The sequence below is a fragment of the Vicugna pacos genome, chromosome 1 (assembly GCF_048564905.1).
Source record: "Vicugna pacos chromosome 1, VicPac4, whole genome shotgun sequence".
In the NCBI taxonomy this organism is placed as follows: Eukaryota; Metazoa; Chordata; class Mammalia; order Artiodactyla; family Camelidae; genus Vicugna; species Vicugna pacos.
The window spans coordinates 5,018,563-5,042,049 of record NC_132987.1 but is presented as its reverse complement, the minus strand read 5'-3'; the positions used below and the strand labels follow the sequence as shown (position 1 = coordinate 5,042,049).

The window sequence follows — 23,487 nt, the reverse complement described above, 5'->3', positions numbered from 1 at the left end:
GTCCACAGGGACCCCAGCTCCGGCACCACATTTGAATTAGGTGCTCTAGCCAGTGCTCTCCCCAGGCCTGCCCAGCCCTGACCACCTTGTCTTGTAGTCACCTGTCCCAGGTACTGTGCCTAAGCCTGGGGCTACCACGCAGTAAGGATCACTCAGTGATCACGGAATTAATTAACGTGGAGCCATGGAGTCTTTAGCCAGTCAAGTAACCTCCCTGGACCTCAGTGTCCTCCCCAGGAAAGTGGCAGAGATGCATCAGAGGAACCAAAGCGTGCTCATCCTGCAGGCTGCCCTTTGAAAGGGTCTGCAGTCAAGTCAGTGGAGACAAGCTGCTGGTCCTCCTCCAGTTCACCGCAGACAGCCCAGCACAGCTCTGACAGCCACGCGCTGCTGTTTAAATAAGCATCTCCCACAGACTCTCCTCTTTCTGGAGTATCTCAGACCCTCCAGGGTGAGCGGTGCTTAGCAGGGAACACACTTTGGCAAACACTAGACCAGCGATTCTCAGTGGGGGGCAATGTTGCCCCCAGAGGACACCTGGGAAAGTCTGGGGACATTTTAGTTGTCACAAGGTGGGGGGGAGGTGCTTCTGACATCCAGAGGGTAGAGACCAGGGATGCTGTTCCATACCCTGTGATGCACAGGAAACTCCCACACAAAGAACTCTCAGCCCTAACTGTGACTGGCACCTGGGCTGAGAACCCCTAGACTAGACTGATCTTCATTATCCAGGGTCCCTCTGGCTCTAAAGCTGCCAAGGCCACGAGCCACAAAATCGTACCAAGATGCTTCAAATGGAGAAAATGGGATGTCCCGTTCAGAACAGAGACCAAGCAAAGATGGATTCCTTTAAAACCAATTCGGGTTTGATCAGAGTGTTCACTGACCATTCTGGGCCATTTTCATTTTCGTCTTCAAGTGTTTATCTCATAGGTTTATTTTTAATTATTGAGTTTTGTCAACATTTTCTTTGTGTTATTCTAGTAGCATTATGTTATGGGGAAATAACTGGAAAAAAATTCACTTTAGTTACTGACTCCAACAAAGAAGGCAAAATTAAAGGGAATTATGACAGCTGATCGGCTATTGTGCAATCAAATGTTTTGCAAATATTCTGCGAAGATTTATCCGATTCTTAACTGGTGCTGAAAGGGACGATGACTTTATCGTTTCATTTCAGCTTAAAAAAAATTTCTCTGTGTCTAGACTTCATTTGCTTCAGGAAAGAAGGAAAAGAAAAACAAATTGCTTTAATTTTATATAGACAGCAAAGGATAAAATGAATAATAACTACCAAAAAGCAATTTTAAATGGATTTTGTTCATCTGTTCCCCACTCCCATTCTTCCCTCACCGTCAAAAGGTTCTGATTATAAATTATTTTATTTGCTAGAATGAAAATCTGATCACGATAGTAAAATAAGATTCATCTCCAAGCAGCTTCAGAGCATAATTTAAATATTACTTAATTATTCTTCCAGAGGAAATCTTTGCAGCTAAAGAATATAATAGTAATAATAAGGTTAACCAAGGCTAACATTTATCGAGCACTGGGGATGTGTCAGGCAAGTGTTTTTCACATGCGATCTCACTCTGAGACTTACAGGCACACCTGGAAGTAGACACTATTATCCATCCCATTTTACAGAGGAGAAAAATGAGGAATTATTCCCCAAAGTGACTCTGCTAAGACCCTAAAAGCAGAGCCAGCTCTCACATCTGTCTGATTCTAGAGTATTTGATTTTATGAATAACAGGTCTTGCATTGTTTGTTTGTTAGCAATTCAAAGTTCCTTGAGCAGAAATGCCAGCTATCCTGAAAATCCATAAAAGACTTAATCCTGACGAGCACAGCAGTAATGTTTAGAAGTCCTGGAGAGCGAGATCAAGGGAAAACAGTTCTAACTGTTTTCATGCACTCTCCCTGCAAATTGTCAGCATTTGAAACATGTAGTTCATAGAAGTGAGGGCCAATATGGCCAAATCCTTTGTTTTGTGAACTTGAAAACAGCCACCCAAAAAGCAGATGGAATGGCTTTAGAAAACATTTGGCAGTCCCTCAAAAAATTAAATAAAGAGTTATCATGAGACCCATCAATTCCACGTCTAGGTATACAGCCAACGAGAAAGGAAAATGAATGCCCAGATGAAAAAACTGCACACAGATGTTCACAGCAGCAATATTCAGAATAGCCAAAAAGTGGTAAGACCCAACATGTCCATCAACTTCTGAGTGGACAAGCATGGTATATCCATCCAATAGAGTATTTCTCAAGCCATAAAAAATCACGACGTACTGACACTACACGCAACTACGTGGAGGAACCATGAAAACATTCTGCTTAAGTGAAAAAAGCCAGTTGCAAAAGACTGCATATTGTATGATTCCATTTATAGGTATGGTTGATTTCAAATTCAAAGGGACAAAGTAAATGAGTAGTTGCCAGGGGCCAGGAGTGACTGCTAATAAGCACAGTGTTTCTTTTTGGGGAGATGAAAATGTTCCAGAAGTCTTAGCCATAGCAATCAGAGAAGAAAAAGAAATAAAAGGAATCCAAATTGGAAATGAAGAAGTAACTATACATAGAAAACCCTAAAGAAGTGACCAGAAAACTACTAGAACTCATCAATGAATATGGTAAAGTTGCAGGATACCAAATTAATGTACAGAAATCAGTTGCATTTCTATACACTAACAATGAAATAGCAGAAAGGGAAATTAAGGAAACAATACCATTTACCATTGTGCCAAAAAGAATAAAGTACCTAGAAATAAACCTACCCAAGGAGGCAAAAGACCTGTATGCCAAAAACTATGACACTGATGAAGGAAACTGAAGATGACATAAACACATGGAAAGATATACCTTGTTCTTGGATTAGAAGAATCAATATTGTTAAAATGGCCATATTGGCCAAGGCAATTTACAGATTCAGTGCAGTCCCTATCAAGTTGCCAACAACATTCTTCACGGAGAAGGAACAAAAAATGTTAAAATTTGTATGGAAACACAAAAGACCCTGAACAGCCAAAACAATCTTGAAAAAAGAAGACTGGAGCTGGGGAATCATGCTTCCTGACTTCAGACTAAACTACAAAGCTACAGTAATAAAAACAGTATGGTACTTGCACAAAAATAGACACATAGATCAATAGAACAGGATAGAAAGTCCAGAAATAAACCCATGTACATGTGGTCAATTAATCTACAACAAAGGAGGTAAGAATATACAATGGAGAAAAGACATTCTCTTCAATAAGTGTTGCTGGGAAAACTGGACAGCTACCTGTAAAAGACTGAAATTAGAACATTCTCTAACAACATGTACAAAAATAAACTCAAAATGGATTAAAGACCTAAATGTGAGACCAGATACTATAAAACTCCTAGAGGAAAACACAGGCAGAACACTCGCGGACGTACATTACAGCAATATATTTTGTGAACCAGCTCCTGGAGTATTGGAAATAAAAGCAAAAATAAACAAATGGGATCTAATTAAACTTAAAAGCTTTTGCACAGCTAAGGAAATCATTAACAAAATGAAAAGACAACCTACAGAATGGGAGAAAATATTTGAAATGATGTGACAAACAAGGGACTAATTTCCGAAATATACAAACAGCTCATACACCTTAATATCAAAAAAACAAGCAACCCAATCCAAAAATGAGCAAGACCTAAACAAGCAATTCTTCAATGAAGACATACAAATGGGCAATAGGCACATGAAAAAATGCTCAGCATCGTTAATTGTTAGAGAAATGCAGATCAAAACTACAATGAGGTTATCACCTCACACCAGTCAGAATACCTATCATTGAAAAGTCTACAAATGATAGATGCTGGAGAGGGTGTGGAGAAAAGGGAACCCTCCTACACTGTTGGTGGGAGTGTAGATTGATGCAGCCACTATGGAAGACAGTATGGAGGCTCCTTAAAAAACTGAAAATAGTTTTGTGATCCAGCAATCCCACTCCTGGGCACATATCTGGAGAAAAATAAAATTCAAAAAGACACATGCACCCCAATGTTCATAGCAGCACTATTTACAATAGCCAAGATATGGAAACAACCCAAATGTCCACCAACAGGTGACTGGATAAAGGAAGTGTGGTACACATATACAGTGGAACACTACTCAGCCATAAAAAAGAATAAAATAATGCTATTTGCAGCAATATGGATGGACCTGAAGACTGTCATTCTAAGTGAAGTAGGCTGGAAAGAGAAAGAAAAATGCCATATGACATCATTTATATGAGGAATCTAAAAGTAATAACAATAATAATAAGGACCCAAATGAACTACTTATTATTTATAACTATTATTTCTTGAATATGTGTAAGCACATCGGACTGTCCTTTATGACTGGATTACTGCATTCTGTTGATTCTTATTTTGTAGTTGACTTTATTCCTTTGATAACTATGTAAGTTTGAAAAGCTAAAGCTCTAATCTGTTCTTAGAAACAATAATTAGTACATATATGTAAACTAAAAAATGTGCAATATACTGTATATATGTATTTACATGCAATATAATGTGTATGTGCAGTCGAAATGTAACAATTCTACCTAATAAAACTGAAAAAGGAAAAAAAAATGTTCCAGAATTAGACAGTGGGATGGCTGCCAAAACTACGAATATACTAAATATACTAAAACCAACACTAAAAACCAATCAAGTGTACGCTTTAAAAGGGTGAATTTTATAGTATGGGAATCACATCCCAACAACAACAAAAAAGCACATTGGATAACTCTAATAAACAAAACGAGCCATAAAGCTCATGTTTATAACTTGAATTGGCTAACATAAATATGTGTGCCAATGGGATTTGGAATTTTAAGTGGACACATTGATTAACTGTGATGACTTAGGTCATTCACATTAAAAAAAAAAAACCTGTATTTCGTAGATTTAAATTCCATATACATGAAATATAGCCGAATAAAATCTGAAATTCTGACCTAGAGGTATCTCCAGTATCTAGTAGCCCAGTCCCTCCCAGTCACTGACTTACACTCAGCAACGCTGGTCATACACCACCCTCCACCCCACGCTGGAAACAGCAGAGCCCCTTACAGAGCTGAGGGGGAACCTACTGTCCCCGTTTTTGTGCCAATGACCCTGAACTGGCACAGACAGTCAGAGGTTGCCTGTAGGCTGTGGAAAAGACAACTTGCTCACACTGACAGCTCCGGCGCCTAGAACGCTCACATCCTAGACTTCTTAGATTTCACTCTTTTTGTTAAAGACATTAAATGACCTAAGATCATTTTGTATTCATTTAAATACAAGGAAAAAAAAAAAAACTCGTCCTGACAGGTCCAACTGGAAGCGAGTAAACGAGACGGGTTCTAAAGAATGTGGTTTTTAGTACTTTCTGAGTAAGCCGCAAAAACTAAGGCTAATACCCCAGAAACTTTGCTGTAACTGCATTATTTTACTTAACTAAGGCCTAGATAATTCAGTGAGTACAGCTCTGTGCTCCAAAGTCTTCATCCAACAGCTTCTGTGTTTGTTCATTTGTTCTACAAATGTTTCTTGAGCACCTGTTGTGTGCTGGGCACCATGCCCGAGCTGAGGGAACCAAGGTGAGTAAAACCAGAGACTGTCTCTGCACTAGAGGGTTCTTGGACCACTGGGCAAGACTGTCAGCCATCAAACAGTAAAATACCCATATGAAAGTGTGCAATGAACACTAGCGATTTAGAAGGCAAGTAAATTCTAGGAAAGCTGAATCTTATAGAAACTGATGGGATTCTCCAAGACTTATCTTATTCACCTTCATGCAAGGGAGTCCTATTTTATTAAAATAAGGTATTAGACTTGAAATTTTTATTACTCTAACTTGGGAAAACCAACTTCATCTGGATATGCTTACAGACTCTAGAGGGTTCCAGAAAGTATAGTATTAAGAAAAGCAAACTTTGACATATTGAATATAAAAGCAGCAAAGAGTATATCCACTCACTTATTTCAATGAAAAAGATTAATCAAGAAAGGTTGCAAGTTGGATGCTAAATTAAACAGCTACAGTTTGAAGTTCACAGACGCCCATAAAACCAAAGTCAGATGGTAAGTGACATTCGTGAAAACAGTAGAGCAGGAAGCTCCCAAAGTCTGTTCCTCCACAGAAGCACCAAGGAAACTGGCAAAACTGTCTAAATCGACATTTCTGGAACAGTGGAAGCAACCAAAAGAAACCGAGGGAACACTTAAATCAATAAAAAGCAGTGGAGACTCAGTAGAACAGTCAGCTTTGTGGCATTATAACTTGCCTTGGTCCCATCCTTCACCCCCAGCTCAGGGTCGGGGGGGGAGCACCCTGAAGACAACAGCCCATGTTCCCAGTCCAGACACCATCACCAGAAGCAGCAGAACGAAGCTTCTTCGGAAAGACTTGTGGTTGTTTGTTCTGATCCGGTTGCTTGGCTCAGCTCAAAGGGCTTGGCTTAATCTCTCCTAATCTGAAACTCTTCCAGTGTTGAGGCGGGCTCCCTGGGGCTTTGGTCAGAAACACTTCAATGCAAGTATATCAGTTGCTGCTGCCTGAGGGCGATGGGTAACAGTTGACTCAAATAACACGCTAATCAAGGCCGAGAGATGAGATGCTATGGCACATAAGGACTTTGAAAAGATCAGACACACTCCTGGGAAGCTGAAGGGCTAAGTACATGGAGAAAGCCCCGGGAGAGCCCAAAACTCTCACCTCTGAGCAACATGCAGTTTCCGTGCAAGAAGGAAGTGAGGGCTACAGCAGAGCTGCACATGTCTGTCTCATCACCAGCTAATAAAATAAAGATAGCGGTGTCTACACACGACAAAGAATACAGACTTTATGAAATTAGTACAAAAAAAGCCACTAAAGCCACAACCCTGGGGAGTGGAAGCTGATTTCCAGAATTGCCACATTATAGTGTTTAAAATCTCAACAACAAAAAATTATACAGCATGTAAAGAAACAAGAAAGTATGGCCCATATATGAGGAGGAGAAGGCAATTAATAGACACTGTCCCTGTGGAGGCCTCACATTGGACTTACTAGATAAAGACTTTAAATCAGTGATTTTAAATACACTCTAAGAGCTAAAGGGAACTCTGTACGAAGAACCAAAGGAAATCACGAGAGTGGTGACTCATCAAATAGAGATGATCACTAAATAGATAGAAATCTTTTTTTTTAAGGAGCCAAAATGAAATTCTGGATTCCAAAGCACTGTCATGGAAACGGAATTCCCACGAGAGGGGCTCACTAGCACATTCGAGCAGGTGGAAGAATCAGCAAAGCTGACACCAGGTCAACTGATACGGTCCAGTCTGAAGGGCGGGAGGAAATAAAAGTGCAGAAAACTGAACGGAGACTAAGAGACGCTGGGGGTCACCATCAGTCACACAACGTGCGCACAGTGAGAATCCCGGGACAAGAGGAAAGGGAAGAAGGACAGAAGGAATGGCTGAAGAAACAATGGCCAACACCCCCCAGCGTGATGAAAAGGAAGAACTGATGTTTACTTAAGGGCAAAGCTAACAGAAGCAGTCGTGTGACGCAACTGAATCAAGCCCTATGCCCCGGGTGTGCCTGACTCAGGAAGAGGGAGGCTTTGACAGAAGAGGGGAGTGGCCTGGGAGATGTCACAGCACCCAGGCCAAAGACTCCCCCAGGTGATAAGAGGAAGCAGCAGACAGAAATCCGGGCCTGCATCCCCGCAGCCAGGCCTCTCCCACCGGCCTTCAGGCCCCTGGTCTCTGCACTCCTGGCCCTTTCTTAGCTGTGACCTGCTAAGGCCAGGGCCCGCCCCACCACTCAGAGCTGGACTGCCGGAGGACTCCCACAGACCCCCTGCCGGGCCCAGCCCACTGCTGAGTCCCCGAAGCTGAGCAGCCACCGTGATGACTGAGGGCTGTCTTCTCCCTCTGACAAGGGCTGAGACGCCCCCCGCCAGGCTGCAGGGGTCTGAGCCCCAGTGGCTGCTTGAGGAGTCCAACACAAACCACATCCCAACCACTAGCCGGAGGAGCAGGGTGGGAGGTGAGCGTCTTTTGAGCACTTGTAATATTAACAGGTAGAAATCTCTTAAACTTACTCCTAGAAAGAGCTTGTGATATTCTACATATTTATTATAGAAGGGTTACTGTCTTCTCCAATCAACCCTTTTCTACTTTTTCAGCAGGCATCAATAGGGAGATCAGGGTTCCATATGAAACCTTGGCTTCCAGACGCTTTCTCTTTGTCCAAAGTATTAACTAATGGATGCCTTGATGGGGGAGGGGGAGGGAAGAGGGAGAGACTGTCATTAATTAAACCCTGGACTCTGATTACTCCTTTCTGAGGTAGCATACTTAGCTGCCTCTAAAAGATTATTTTCCCCTGAACCATACTATTTTCATTTTAATTACTGTGGGCTAAGAAAGGATTCTGTCCCCGTCCAAACATGGAATGTTTCATTCCATAGCCTGTGCCAATTGTGAATTTTCTATTGAGAGAAATATACCCGCGGGAGAGATTTCAATAGCACCTAACACCGCACTTTCTAAGCTCTCTGTTAAACACATTGTACTATTAACAAATACAAGCACAGGAAGATTAACTTCCCAAATGTGGCCCCAACCAGAACTATATTTGGTGGAATTACAAGATCTTAGGAATGACTTTTTTTGACAAAGACAGCAACCTTTTGTGAGAGTTAAGAGAGAGAAGACATTAGCAAAGAAAGTTCCATCCAGTCAGAAAAGCATGAAGAGACTTCAAATCTTTCAAGTTACCATTTTTAGACCATCTTTAAATCTCACGGTTGTTTTAAAGTTTTGAGGGGTGTTACATGCTTAAAATAGGTTCTGACTTAGCATTTCTATTCCAAACTCGAAATCGCAGTGCTGAATTCCAAACACTAAAATTCTGCCTGAATACGTTTTAACATAACCAAAACCACACAGCCAAACTCTTCCAGTAGTTAAGACTCTGCTTCGCAGAAATTAATTTTAAAAGTTCATTGACTATGAAAAAGCACAAATTTTCCCCCACCTTGCCACAGATTCAAGATAGCTTTTGTTGCATCACATTCTTTACAAATAGCTGCGCGCAATTCTCTCTTTTGTTCTCCTGTTAAAAATATGTGTTAACTTAACCAACGTACTCAAATCAAAGCATCTTCAACTTTTTTCCCACAGCTACCAGTTTCTTGGAGGAAATTCTTCCACATAGATATTAATTCAGATACTAATATCTTAAGATTTCCTGTGCCCTTATTTAAATAGACAGTAGGTCTGTTCGGACTCTTCATCATTAAATTCTTTCTTCATAATTGCCTGATTAATAGGCAGAGGCCGTGGTAAAGACCGTGCTAAAACCACCTGCACCTGTCCTCAGAAAACATTTTCTGCACTTGTATGCAAAAATGAATAGTGATATTCCGGGAGTTTAGAGCCTTGTTCTTCCAAAGTCGTCCGTATTTGACTTCACCTTTGTCTAAAATGCAGGTGGCAGGGTGTCTCCTGCTTTCCTCGTCCACGTCCCCATCTGGCCTTTGAGGAATTCTGAAAGCGTGGTGAAATGGGATCTCCTCTTAGGGAAATCCAGATGCTGTTTCCCTCGAAAGATCGCTCTCAGCTCGCGAGTTCACTTAGAGATGTGTCATCAGCTTGCCAACATCAGGTGTGACAGTCACCAGGCCACAGCTCTCCATTAAGCAGGTACCTCGTCTTCCCAATACATCAGTCCCTTGACCTCTGGGTCACTTTACCCAAAGGTTTCTTACATGATACAGACAGATGGTCAAACATACAACAGGAAAACATAATCTCCCTGCCTAATTATTTTAAAGAGAGAATCTCTACGAAGGTAAATTTATTCTGGAATTGTCCATTTTCATAAGATTGGAGTAAAACAGCAGACTAGCATCTCTCTACTGACCAGGTAGCAGGTATCTGTTGCTATGAACACATACCTAAAAGGCGGAGAACCTGGCCCACTGCCCTTAGAGAAATTTAACATACGGGTTAGATCCACAAACAAAAGATGTAACACTTAAAGATGCTTTTAAGTCAAAATGTTAATCACTTTTCTTCTATGGCTTTGATCTGTTCTGTTCTTCTGAGTGAGATTTCTAATTCAAACTTTAATTAAAGGTGAGAGATCATTTTAATTGCAATTACCACACTAAATTTCCTCCAAACGGCAAGGACAACAGAAAACTATAAATGTGGCATAACCAAAAACTCATTTACAGATTACGCCTTGAGGCTGAAGACTGAATATTCAAAATGTTGTGCTGTATTCTCATTTAGTAGTGGTTGAAATACAGCGGTTATCGATACAGTCAACTCCTACTTCTTCAGTGTTTGAGGAACTGCGTGGTCTCTGGTTAAATGAGAAGCAAATCCATTTTTATTTGTTTCTGCTACAACACAGAAGTTTTTTTTTTGTTTTTTTTGTTTTTTTTTTTTTACAGATAATAAAGGAACGAAACTACAAACAGTACCATTAACAAAACATTGTGGACGAGCTCTTTTAATTTGTTTAAAAGCACACAGGCTCCTTGCCTCATTGATCTTTTGTTGTTTTTGTTGTTTTGAGCCTCAAAAGCAGTGAGGAAAAAAGGCTGGGTTGGCAGCAGCATATTCGGGAAATGAAGCTTTTAGACAGAGGCTATATACGGGGGTGTGAGTTATTTTATAATTTGCCTGAATGAACTTTCCGTTGCTTTGCTAATTTTCACACCACAGTGTCCAGAAAATACCATTCTGGAGTCCATGGTCACAGGGTCTTTGCGATGAGGGTTCCCTGGAATGAAGACTTAAGAGCTGCTACCTGGCGTGCGTCCTCCTTACTCTGAGGGGAGCCCTTCCAGGAAGACAGTGCCCACCCAGCCTGACCCCCACAGCCGTCAGCCATGAAACCCCACCGGACGGGCCACAGAATCAGTACCCTAAAGGGAGGTGAGACATTAAAGAGCCAAACATATGGCTTAAAATACCCAGAAAAATAGCCAAAAGGATAAACCCAATGAAAGGAAAAGGAAACAAATAATAAGGAGAAAGGCAAAAGAGAAAAGCAGAAATGAATGAAACAGGGAAGGGATACAACAGAGCAATAGGGAAGGTCAACAAAGCCCCAAGCTGGTTTTTAGAAGAAAATTCTTTGCATGATTAGATGACTTCATTCTGTTGATTCTTATTTTGTGGTTGGCTTTATTCCTTTGATAACTATGTAAGTTTAAAAAGCTAAAGATCTAATCTGTTCTTAGAAACAATAATTAGTACACATATGTAAGCTAAAAAAAAGTGCAGTATACTGTATATGTGTATTTACATGCAATATCGTGTATGTGCAGTCGAAAAAAATTATTAAACTGATAAATCACAGGTAAGCTGGATCAAGGAAAAAAAACAAATAAACAATACTAGTAATGAAGAGAAAGACGTAACTACAGACGCAGGGGATTGTCAAAAGGTATGAGAAAATGATAAATACTATGTCAACTAATTTGAAAACTTAGGCAAAAGGGACAAATTCCTAAAATCTTACAACTGAACAGTACAAAAATAATGCAGGCCTGAGACGTCAAAGCAGTGACGAGTCCTTCTCCAAAGGCACGGTCAGAGCCCAGGAGGACCAGGAGAGCCCTGGAAGCCCCACTGCACTCTCTCCTATTAAACGGTTATTTAGGAATCGAAATTCTGGCTCCAGAGGAGTGAATTCAGGTTTGGGGTTCAAAGGTACAACACTCAGCATCTGACCTAAAATATTTCACATCTAATTTATTATAATTTCTAAACGCTCAAAGGTAAGAATGATGTCCGTATCTTTTTGAACAACTGACAGCCCCGAGTTTCCCCACGGTATTTCTGTGTAACTTTTCTGCTTAAGTCAATACAAGTTTATAGATGTTGCCAAAAGTCAAGCGATAAGGATTCAATAACTTTGCGAAACTTGTTGGATTGACCCTTGTACCTCAATTTAATATTAACTCTGAGCTGCCACCTAATTGCCTTTCTCCGGTGCTTTGTTAGTGCAAGAACAATAAATTCACAAGAGATCTCCATCCCTCACTTTCCAGATGAGAAAACAGAGGCCCTGCCAGCTCCAGTACCTCGGCCAGGTTGCTCCGTTAGCCCGGTCTTTTTCCTCCAACACAAAGTCATGATGATTCTGTGTCTGTAGGACATCATTCCACCTCATCACCTCACTGGTAAGGTGACACGAAGCTATTGCTAAAGGCCCAACGTGTATCCCTCTGGGGCAGGCTGTTTAGAACGAGCCCAGCCGACAGCGTTCAGGGGAGTTTTCACACATCATCTAAAAAGGTTATTTTGCATACACAAAAATTGCCCATTTTTACATTTCTCTCCCTCCACCCTCCTGGCTCCAGAGCCTTGTTGACTGTAAAGTTCATGGTGACAATCAGCTCCTCCTTTACAGTGGTAACCTGGCAAAATCTCGTCGCCTTATTTCAGTCTCTCAGCTGGAGGGCATGAATGAACGCTGAGCTGAATGGTCCTCCTCCTATCCTGCAGTCACACAAAAGCTGTGTGTCAGCAACACACATAAGTGAAAAGGCAGTCGACCAGATTTTTTTCAATATAATACTAAATGATGAGACCCTGGAATGATTCACATAAGAAAAGAGAGATGTGGCACTATGGAATCGAAATGTCCAGATGCGGGTTCCCCTCTGCACAAGTCCTTCAGGTGACCGCCACCATGTCCCTCGTGCTCCCCTCTCTGCTTGGTGTGAACCTGACACCCACCCCCTGCCCATCGAGAAGGGGGTCTCACTCCCTCTGCCTGAAGCTGGGCCCGCCTATAGTTCACTTATAACCAAGAGAATGCAGCACAAGGGACTCCGTGTGACATCTGAGGCCCTGTCAGAGGAGACCATACAGCTTCCACCTGGTTCTTTGGGGGAGCTTGGCCTGGGGGACATTCAGCCACTTGCAGCCATCACACAGGCACTCCGGTGGACAGTCCGCCGAGCCCCGCCTACCCGTTACCCCACGAAAGGGCTCGACATCTGACGAGGAGGAGGCCGTCCTGGCCGGGCAGCCTCCAGCGTTGGCGCCAGTGGTTTGAGTCACCCAGCCCTCCCGACGTGTCCTGCTCAATGTAATGACCCAAAGAATCCGTGATCAATAAAAAGGTGACTGTTCATGCCGCGGGGTTTAAGGTGGCTTGTTACACAGCTGCAGGAACCAGAAGGACGTGCTTTGGCCAAGAAACAGAAAACTAAAAAAAAAAAATAATAACCCTGAAAACTCTACATTACTGCCGAGTCTGGTGATCAGACTAACTCGTACACTTGGTCGCGAGTTAGCCAGATGGACCGGGTTGCAAAGGCCCTTCAGACCTGACCCAACTCAGAGGCAGATCAGTGCACCAGCGCACGGAGGATGCGTGTCCGTAACGAAACGGGGCCGTACTCTGCACACCCAGACAGCGAAGGACAGAAAAGGGCTAAGTACCAGGGAAAGGCAGGGCCGGGGAAGGAAGGGCCTTTTACAGCCCTACCCAGCACAGCTATCCCGTTCTCCAGGCGCTGCCAGGCAACCTCCCAAGGAAAGTACACGCGTCTCCAGGGTCTCCCGAGACAAAGAGCACCGGTGAGGGGAGGAGGGGAGACGCAGGACCCGCAGGGTGCAACTTTGCCCCCGAGGTCCCGATGACACAGGGCTAACCCCCCCACCCCCGCCCACAAGAGAGAAGAGCGCCCAAGACACCCTTTACTGTAAGACCGGAACACCAAAAGGGAAGCAAAGTATTTCAGCGATCTCTACCTTTCATCCTTCAAAATTCCTGCGGACAGTACACTTAGGTTTTAAGTCTCGTGAGGTAATTTGGGTCAAAATAATTCCAAACGGTCGTCATCAACCATTTGGATGTTTGCTCTTAATAACCAGATGACAGAGTTCCCGCTCACAGGATGCCACAGCACCACTGGCTCTTTACATGGATGGTATTAATTTTCTTCTTCTAGGCTGTTCTCTTTAACACACTGAATGCTCCTGGCGGGAAATTATTCCTGGAGACTTGGCAATAACAAAATTGAATGCCAATCTGCAGAATGTATTTTTCTCATGGGAAGTAGTTCCGGGACCGACTACATCCCTCCTGACCATCTCTCCACCTTACAGACCATTTTCCTTACTTCATTGCCTCCAGGAGTGATACGTTCAGTAGATGGAAAATGAGTTCAGTACAGAAACCAGCGAAACCTATCACACAAAAAGGGATATGCTATTTTCTTCATGAAAACGTGTGAGAAACAACTAGTTGAAAAGCAGAATATTTGGTTATTCCTTGTTTTAAAAAGCTGAATAATCTTACAGTCCATATTCCCCATTCTTCCTCAAATGTATCTGTTCCCTAGTTCGGCAGGTTTACGGAGTCAACTCTGCCCATCCCAGTGCTGTGGTACTAAAGTGAGCTTTAATCTGCAAAACAGCAAAATGAGACAAAAAAGCAACAAATCCTTCAGTCCGATCAAAACATGGAATGCTTTTCAAAATTAGAGGGCCTTAGTAATAAGCCTGCTTTGATTTAATTAATTAAAAACCATAGGCGCCTTCGCAGACTATTTGAGATGTTGGTGAATCACTTTTCTGAGGGTGAGCAAGTTAAAAGCCTAGGTTTTCTGCGCAATTTTGTTCCATCCCGGGCTTTTGAATGGAAGCTGGGTGGGTGTCCTGCCTTTACTCTCCAATCTTTCTCCCCCCTCACCTCCATCTCTGCCCTCAACCCCCGCCGCCCACAAACCTGGGGCTGGGAGAGGGGTGGGCAGAGAAGGAGCACCGTCCTCTCCCCTACGGCAAGCCTGGCTTGGCCCAAATAGTATCAGATTTACCTTTTCAGGAATAACCAGCTTCCCAGAGTTCCAGTGCCTTGAAAACCCATGAACTGCGGAGCACGGAAAACTCGAACACGAAATACTCCCTGGAAAATTTCAGCGATCCTAACAGCAAGTATACACTGACTTTCTCCGTGTCAGGTTTTGGCTAACTATTAGCATAAAGCGAATGTGTGAACATGCTTACTCAGAACTCTCACTTTGAAAATAAACAAACTAAGGCTGAGAATAAACGTGCCAATTTCAATGAAGTCTTAAGCAACCTGTAGGCCTTGAGTCAAATGAAATTTCTCATAGAGAAAAAGAATGTTCACTAGTATTACACATTGCTAGGTTTATGTTATTTTTTCTTCACCACATTGTAAGAGATATGTTTTAATTCTAACATCCACTAATACAATTTTTATAAACAGATGAAATGTTTGTTCCTCTAAATTTAAAGTATTATTTTACAATTTTAAGGTGTGTTCTATGAATTCAATTTTACATCTTTAAACATATCCTCTTAATCCTGTGATAGGAAGAAGACTCTCTAACAAACATTGTAGGAACTTTTAATCATTCCTTTCTACTATTGTGAATTTCATGAAGACTAAGATTTATCAAATTCTATTTTTAAAAAAAGATATCCATATATTTTTAATCTGGTAAAATTAGACCACTAAGAGGGGGGAAAAACTTGAAAATTCAAATGTATCATGTAAAGACATTAATATTTTAATTAAGATGCTCAATTAAATTCAACATACTAATCTTAATGATGGGTACACTTAAGAAATGTGTTTTTTGAAAATTCATCTTTCCTTTAGACAGTATTAGTGTTTAAGAAAATTAAGTTCAATTAGTATACTTCTCCCTTATTCCTCACCTCACTGTTAATACCTATTTCTCTATATACAAAACACACTTTATTAGCCTCACAAAAACTTTAAAGACTACATTAAGATCTGTGTTACAGTCACCTTAATTTTCTGACTACTTTCTCCACAACTCAGAATTAAAACAATTTCTCATAAAAAATGGCATATGCCTAAAATTCCACATTAAACAAGAAGAGAGGAAAAGATGAACATTGATGGAATAGAACTGAATTGCATTGTGTAGTTACCAAACATAAAACCTTATAATAATACATACTATGGTCGTTATAGACTCCTGGTAGCAGAGGACCTGGAGGAGTCACACATCATAGGGGACTGAAGAAAACATTTTAAAAAAGAAAAACACTACGGTGGGTATTAACATTAATGCAGTCTCTGTATGTCAATATAAATAAGAGGCATCTTTTACTTTTTTTAACCAGGAACCAAATTTACAAGCAGATCATTAAAAACTGGTTACAAGAGCTTTTTTTAGCAACACACTGTCATAAAAATGACTTCATGAAAGCTAAGTTATATATATATATATATACACACAAATACTTAAAGCTAAGTTTTACATATATACACATAAATATATTTATGTATTCATATTCTATTCAGTAATTGGATTTAATTTCCCATTCTCAAAGCAAAGTCACTTTATGGGTCACAAAAATTTTGACTAAATTTAAACATTTGTTTTCCCTTACAACCAAATTTCAGATGATATTCTTTCAAGTAATCATAGGGGAGCAATAAACCATTAAAATATTAATTGATACATTTACTAACAGAATCTCAGCAATAACCTGAGGACAGGGTGAAGAAAGGCCTCACATCCCACACTAGGCAGTGAGCCTGCTTCCTAGGTGAAGACACGAATAAGCGGGCAGGAGAGACTCAGAAGATGGAAGACACAGCACATCCTACAACCAAAGTCAACCAGCGAGTAAGCCATGCCCTAGACGAGGGAGGGAGGGCTTGCCCACAGGAGAGGACCAGGACACATCCAAAAATAGAGGGACGTAAAGTGGCTGCAGTCTGCCGGTCTGGCTGGAAGTGGGGCAGGCGAGAAGTAGGGAGGGATCCAGGAGAAGCATGAGGACAAGGGGGGAGTACCCTGAAAACTGAGATGACAGCCGGGGCTCCAGCCTCCAAGCAAAAGGCATCACAGAAGTGCTGAGTAGGAAATAATACCAAGTGGTATTATGGGAGTATTGACCTAGAAACAATCTGGAAAGAGACGTGGGAGAGAGGGAGAGGACCAGGGGGAAGGGAGATACAGTCTCATCATGGTCCCAGACCGTGGGACAAGAGCTGGCCTCAGCGTCAGAAATGATGGCATAGGTGTGGGGGACTCTGAGGATATGGTCAGCAGGCAGGAGGGGCCCGACCTCCCACACCAGCGTCTCAAGAAGGGTTCTGTTTGTCTGGGTGGCTGATTTGCTCTGGTGAGGGAGTCACTTTTATAGACCTCACTAGGGATCCCCCCCGTGGTTGAGCTTTCCAGGGCTGTGTCTTAGTATTTGTTAGAGCAAAGCCAGCAGAGTAACGGGGTGGAGAGCACCTGCTCTCAGTCAGGGGCCCAAGGCTATTTTTGGCTTTTTGAGCAACACTGCTCATCACCTCGCACCACGGGACGGGTCTCAGTTCCCTTCGAAGAAAAGCGGCAGAGCAAACGGATGCAACTCACAAGCTGATTCGGGGGAGACAGACTCGGATCCGTGAAACAAAGTGCCCGAGAGTAAAACCACCCTACGAATGCTAACCTGCTGCCAAGTAAGATTTTCTAGAAGATACCAGACACGTCAGGACTAAACTTCAGCATTTTACCTGCGCAGGGCCGTCCTTCCATGTCTGTTTTTTGCTTCTACGGCTGAAGATCAATCACAACAGTGATACAATTTTAAAACACTTCAAGGATTTTTTTTAAAAAACTGACAAAATATTTCCACCAATTCAGATCCAAATTAAATATTTCAAAACCAAGTCATTCAGTGGGAACACGAAGCCACCGGGCGGGCTGTCTATGAGGCAAGGTGTCCATATGATACTTACGAAAACAGAGGGAGAAACAAATGACAGTTTTCATTTTGCACAAAGACTGATCCCAGGGGACACCTAACGGTCCCTGGAGCCAGTTTAGGTTTTCGCTCATCCACTCAGGTGGACGGCACCAGCTCCGAGGGCCCAGCACCCCAAAACAGCAGAAGTGAAGCTTGTAGGTTATTAGCTACTTGGAGAAGGAGGTTCTCACCTCTGGTTTCTTAAAGACCCGGGTTTGTTCAGAAGAAAACATGGTCTAGTACATGAGTTAGATTTCAGTTTCCCAGAACTAGGGAGACACATTAAGTAAACTCTAAAGATATCCTGGAATATTCTTTCTCAGTTCTGAGTGTATCCCTACTCTCCCATTAAGCTATGTCTTTTTTTAAAAACTATGCAAATAGAAAACAAACAAATATATATATATATATATGCAAAATAACAGTGAAGGCTTTGGAGCTCAACGGACCTGTGTCAGATCAGAGCTGTGCCTGTTACTTCCTGTGCGATGGGGATCCTACTCTCGTGTTCCACATTTATTCTGAAGGTAGAACCAAAAGAATGTGTTGATAGACTGGACGTGGTGTATGAGAGAGGGTCAGAGAGAACCCCTAGGCCTCAACAAGGAGACACTGCCATCCCACTGAGACGGGGAGGCTGCAGAGAAAGGAAAAAGGAGAGCCATGTTTGAGCCAGGCTAAGTGGAGAGATCCAGGAGGCAGCTGGAGACGCAAGCCTGGGGTGGGGAAGAGTTACTGGGCTGGAGAGATAAACCTGGGAGTGGCGGACAGAGAGATGACGTGCAAAGCCAGGACACAGGAGGAGATCCCCAGAGTGTAGACAGACAGAAAAAAACAGGTAGAAAAAGACTGCACTCAAAAACTGCAACACTCTGAGGTTGGATCAGCAAAGGGGACTGAAAAGGCTGATGATGAGACAGGATAGCTCAAACCTAGGTCCTTGCTATCAAGAAACATAAATAAAAAAACTAAAAATAAATAAATAAAATAAAAATCAAAATTAAAATAATTTTTAAAAATAAAAAAAAAGAAACAGCCAAAACCTGTATGTTGAAAGTGTACATTTTAGAGGGGAGGGTGTAGCTCAGTGGTGGAGTGTGCGTTTAGCACGCACAAGATCCTGGGTTCAATTCCCAGTACCTCCATGAATAAATACATAAATAAATACATAAATGAATCTAATAAACTCCCCCCCAAGTTGATTAAAAAATAAAAAATAACTTGTTCATTTTAAGTTATCGCATCAAGAACTCAGCCCAAGAACATCAACACGGATAACAACTGTTTAAATGTGTTAGACAGAAACATAAAAACACTGATCTCTGCAGCTGGCAAAATATTTCTCTTTTACCAGGTTCAGCAGGTAGATAAGACAGTCCTTCCAGACCACTGCTGGGACTCAGTGATAACTCCGGTCCGTCCTCTGGAATGCCATCGTGGGCTATCATCGCTTTTACAGCCAAGGGAGAGAAGGCTGAAGCTTACTTCGTTCCAGGTATCTAGTTAACTCAGATGCCACAATGCTTACCACACGTTACCATAAATCTTCAATTTAGACGTTCCCATAAAATACGCGTTGCGCTGATATACTGTATCATTTCCAACAGTCTCTGCTACCATCACATTTTTATTAATTTAATCTTCATCTGAATACACCAGCTGTTTCGATACCAGCATCAAAAACATATAATAACCACAACCGGGACACAGCCTGCAGCCCCGACATCTCCTCCCCGAGGCTGCCCGCCTCCAAGACGGCGCTAGCACCCCGCCAACGTGCCGCGCCGTGCCGTTCACACGCCTGTGCTCGTGCTGTTCCCTCTGCCTGGAAGTTCTCCACCGAGCAGTGGTACCACGGGTGCTCTGCACAAGTGCCCCAGCTGCTCTGGGTGTTGTCAGCTAAGAGCTCTCAGCAAACCCCGGGATGCATGGCCCCCTGCCCACAGGCAACAGCTGACTGACAGGGAGGAAGACCAAGAGACTTAAGAGACATGCCACCCAACCACAACATGTGGGACCTGATGTGGACCCTAAATTAAACAAACTATAGATATATGTATTTACTGAAGTATCATCAATTTACAATGGGTTAATTTCTGGTGTATAGCATAGTGACTCAGTTATACATACATATATATATTCTTTTTCAGATTCTTTTTCCATATAGGTTATTGTAAGATATTGAATAGAGTTCCCTGTGCTCTACAGTAGGACCTCATTGTTTACCTATTTTATATATTTTGTATCCACAAATCCCAGACTCCCAATTTATCCCTCCCACCTCCTTTCCCCTTTGGGAACCATAAGTTTGTTTTCTATGTCTGTCTGTTTCTGACCATTTATGTTTTTGCTTGAAAAAGGGCAACTGGATATATGAAAGGCAACTGGATATCTGAACACTGACTCTATATTTGATGATATTAAGGAATCAGTGTTAAACTTTAGGTATAATAAAGATACTGTGGCTTGTGTAAACAAATTTATGGATAATGTGGTATCTGAGGTTTGCTTTAAAATAATATGGGATGGGGATAAGTGGGTCGGCGTTACAGAGGAAACAAGCCCTCAGCTGATAACTGCTAAGGCTGAATGATGGGCACATAGGATTCACCACACCATTCTATTTGTGTCTGGTTCCCACAGAAAACAGAGAGCCCATGAAAGACAGAGGAGGAGTTAGATATGCAATAGGAAGGTCGACCTGATGGTGCCAAATCAGTCCACTCAGTCCACAAAATTACATTTTCACTTATACCTGCTTCAGTATGATTTGGAATAAAACACGGGCATTAATAGATGACATGAGAATAAAAAACGTAGTGAAGTAGGGGAGGGTATAGCTCGGGGGTACAGTGTGTGCTTAGCATGCACGAGGTCCTGGGTTCAATCCCCAGCACCTCTATTTATAAATAAATAAATAAACGAACTTAATTACCCCCCAATAAATAAATGAATAAATAATTTTTAATTAAATTAAAATTTTTTTTTAAATAAAATAGTTGGACAAAAATGTTTTTAATGTAGTAAAGATTCATGAAATGTGTTTTGAGATCAACTAAACTAAAATCTACTGATGTGAACTAATACTTCTTTCCAGCAGTCTCTATGAAGGTAGGCAAAGAGAACTGTCCAGTTCCACCTGAAAGGCATGACCCAGAAACGCTCAGTTAGACGCCTGCTGCTCTGTAAGTCGGCACAAACACAGGCACTCATACGCATGGAAGGCTGAGCGCTACCAGTGTGACCTCGAATTCTCACAAAAAGCCAGGGACGGGGATCTCATTATTCCACGTCCGTATGTTAGAGAAGAGGAAACTGAGCCGACCCCACCTGGACTCACAGCCACGCCAACGGAGCCCTCAGCCTGAGAAATCAGCTCTTCCCCCCAGAGCAGTGCCCTGGGCCACTGGCACCACCAACGCCCCCACGCCGGGCTGCAGAGGGAACAAGCAGTGACACGTGGGCAAGAGGTCCTGATACTGGCAGACGTGTTCAGTAACACGGGTGACACCTCTGGGCGGCCCTGCTGGTCACTTCCCCTCCGGGGCTCTCGTGACCCATAGCACAAGTGACAGGCTTGTCTGGTCAGTGCTCAGCCCTGTGAAGTTGTGTCCTGCCAAGGGCGTAGACGAGCACAAGAACTGAACTCGTGGCCTTTTAACGCAATGATCAAAAAAGCAGCCATCTTTTTAGATTACCATGAAAAACACAGGAACACGTAAAATTATCAGCTGACAAATGTTGAAAGTGTAATTATGAGTAAAACCCACAATGTCAAATTGTCCTTTCATGGGACAGCGCTTAGATGAAATAAATAAAAAGGAAGGCGGATGATAAGAAACCCAAACGAACGTAAAAGTCAAACTCGTTTTTAGATGCTAGCACATGAACATAATTCATCTGAGTTGTCCAAGAAAGGAAACAGGATTCAGAAGTTAAAAGATGATCTCTTCCTTCAACTCTGCAACAGGGGGAAAAAAAGAAAAAAATCAGCCTCCAAGTCACCATCGACCTTCCCCACGCCGGCAACCGCACGGCTATGTTTTAGCCTGGGTGGAGGAGAGGGTAAATAAACACAGCTCCTATTTTTAGCACACTTTTCCTGGCCACTCTGAAATTTCCAAGTCACAAATTATTGCCTGTTATCTTTTAAAGTGGATTTTACTCAAAGAATTCATAGAACACATCTCAGCATCAGGAGGAGAAATACACAAGTTCCTCCAGAAAGCTGAATTCTTTTAGAAAATAATTTATTATGTAGAATGTATTATACATTCGTAACACAAATAAACTGGAAAGAATGCTTACAATGTTTTCCACTGCATATACTCAAAAGGGTAAATCTTCTCAAATTCGGTAGGATATTAGTTACGGATGGTAATACAGTAAATTTTTAATTTTTAAAACTCAAATGTTATTAAAATTTTGAAAATGAACTCTTTCAGCAAAAATCCACAGTACAATAAATCCAGACTGAAGATACATATTAACTAATGCAAGTTACATATTAACTAATGCAAAACTCTCCAAAATTTTTCACAATATGCTCAGGGACCTCTCTCAACTTTACTCAAGAATAATAGACTGGATGTAAAAAAAGCATATTTATTTGTATATCCCACTTCTTCTATACACTTTAGAAAGAAAATCAAGACCAAAACTTACCCAAGGACAGCAGGTACAATGGATAGACCCACATTCTTAAGAGCCCACAAAAATGTTTTAAATCAGAAGGAATAAAAAAAACTTTAAAATGTTTTAATATACATTCTTTATACCAACAATGTTGTAAAATACAATTTTTACTTCATTTTAATGGAGGAAGAAGCCCACAAAGGAAGGGGACTGGGCCTACAGAAGTCAGTATGCAGCCTTGCTACCTTCCTGTCCCAGAAGTCTCTCCAGTTACACTTGGACTCTTTTCCTCAAAGCACGAGATGCTTAGCGGTGCCTTGACTGGGACCAGAAAGTCACAGGCATTGGTTAGCCACTCTCCCCCCATTTGCAGGGACCCGTCCCAGCTCCAGTCTCCTCCAAAGACGGGAGCACAGAATTAACAGGCTCCCATATGCTGTCCATACCCTGATGAGGCTTCAACACTGAGCTGGAGCTGCAACAGCACCATCTCGCTCTGAATCAATTGTTTGGTGGTTTTTAATTTCCAATGCCTTTGAAAACTGCCGAAAACCTCTCTGAAACACAGGCACATACCTACAAATGTTTGCATACAATTAATCTCATCATCACAAAGCCATTCCCTTCACATAGAAGATTTTTACATTTAAAAATTTTGTAAATAATAATACTTCTCACTCTCATTTTAAATGCAGAAACTAACTGGCTGCTCCCTGCACCCCCTCCAAAAAACTGAAATAAATCTATAGAAGGCATGTCAAACAGAAAGTATACTATATCCTAAAAGGAAATTTCAATTAGAAGGCAGCGACTGTGCTTTGATACTGAGGTTGAAATTGGGTCCAAGCCTTTGACGATTCATCAGCTTCACCATCTAGTTTCTGTCTGAGTGATGAAAGGTGTGTGGGGCCAGGTGGACCCACGGCCCAGTCCACTGGCAGCTGGGACAGGCATGCAGGGCAGAGCATGCCCAAACCTCCTCCTGCTGCTCCACATCCCCCCATCACTGCCTGCGCCCCTACACTGCAGGCCTTTCTCCACCCCACGCTGTCCCCGTCACCAAGGACAGGATT

At 42.1% G+C, this 23,487-nt stretch overlaps 1 protein-coding gene and 1 long non-coding RNA gene across 10 annotated transcripts in view; one reads left to right on the top strand and one right to left on the bottom strand.

Annotated features, from left to right (window-relative positions):
• Positions 1 to 23,487, bottom strand: part of PLCL2 (phospholipase C like 2) — a 172,634-nt gene that overhangs the window by 125,796 nt on the left and 23,351 nt on the right. The gene's annotated exons all lie outside the window — the stretch shown is intronic.
• LOC140696007 (uncharacterized) lies at positions 7,267 to 21,875 on the top strand. Of its 5 annotated transcripts, none has more exons than XR_012072140.1 (9): positions 7,267 to 8,039; positions 9,488 to 9,700; positions 10,733 to 10,945; positions 12,067 to 12,198; positions 14,856 to 14,961; positions 16,002 to 16,081; positions 16,508 to 16,662; positions 19,134 to 19,274; positions 20,877 to 21,875. It is a non-coding gene; the product is annotated as an uncharacterized lncRNA (long non-coding RNA). The 5 variants fall into 5 exon arrangements; XR_012072399.1 differs by having other exon boundaries at positions 14,856 to 14,965; positions 20,880 to 21,875; XR_012072034.1 differs by having other exon boundaries at positions 14,856 to 14,965.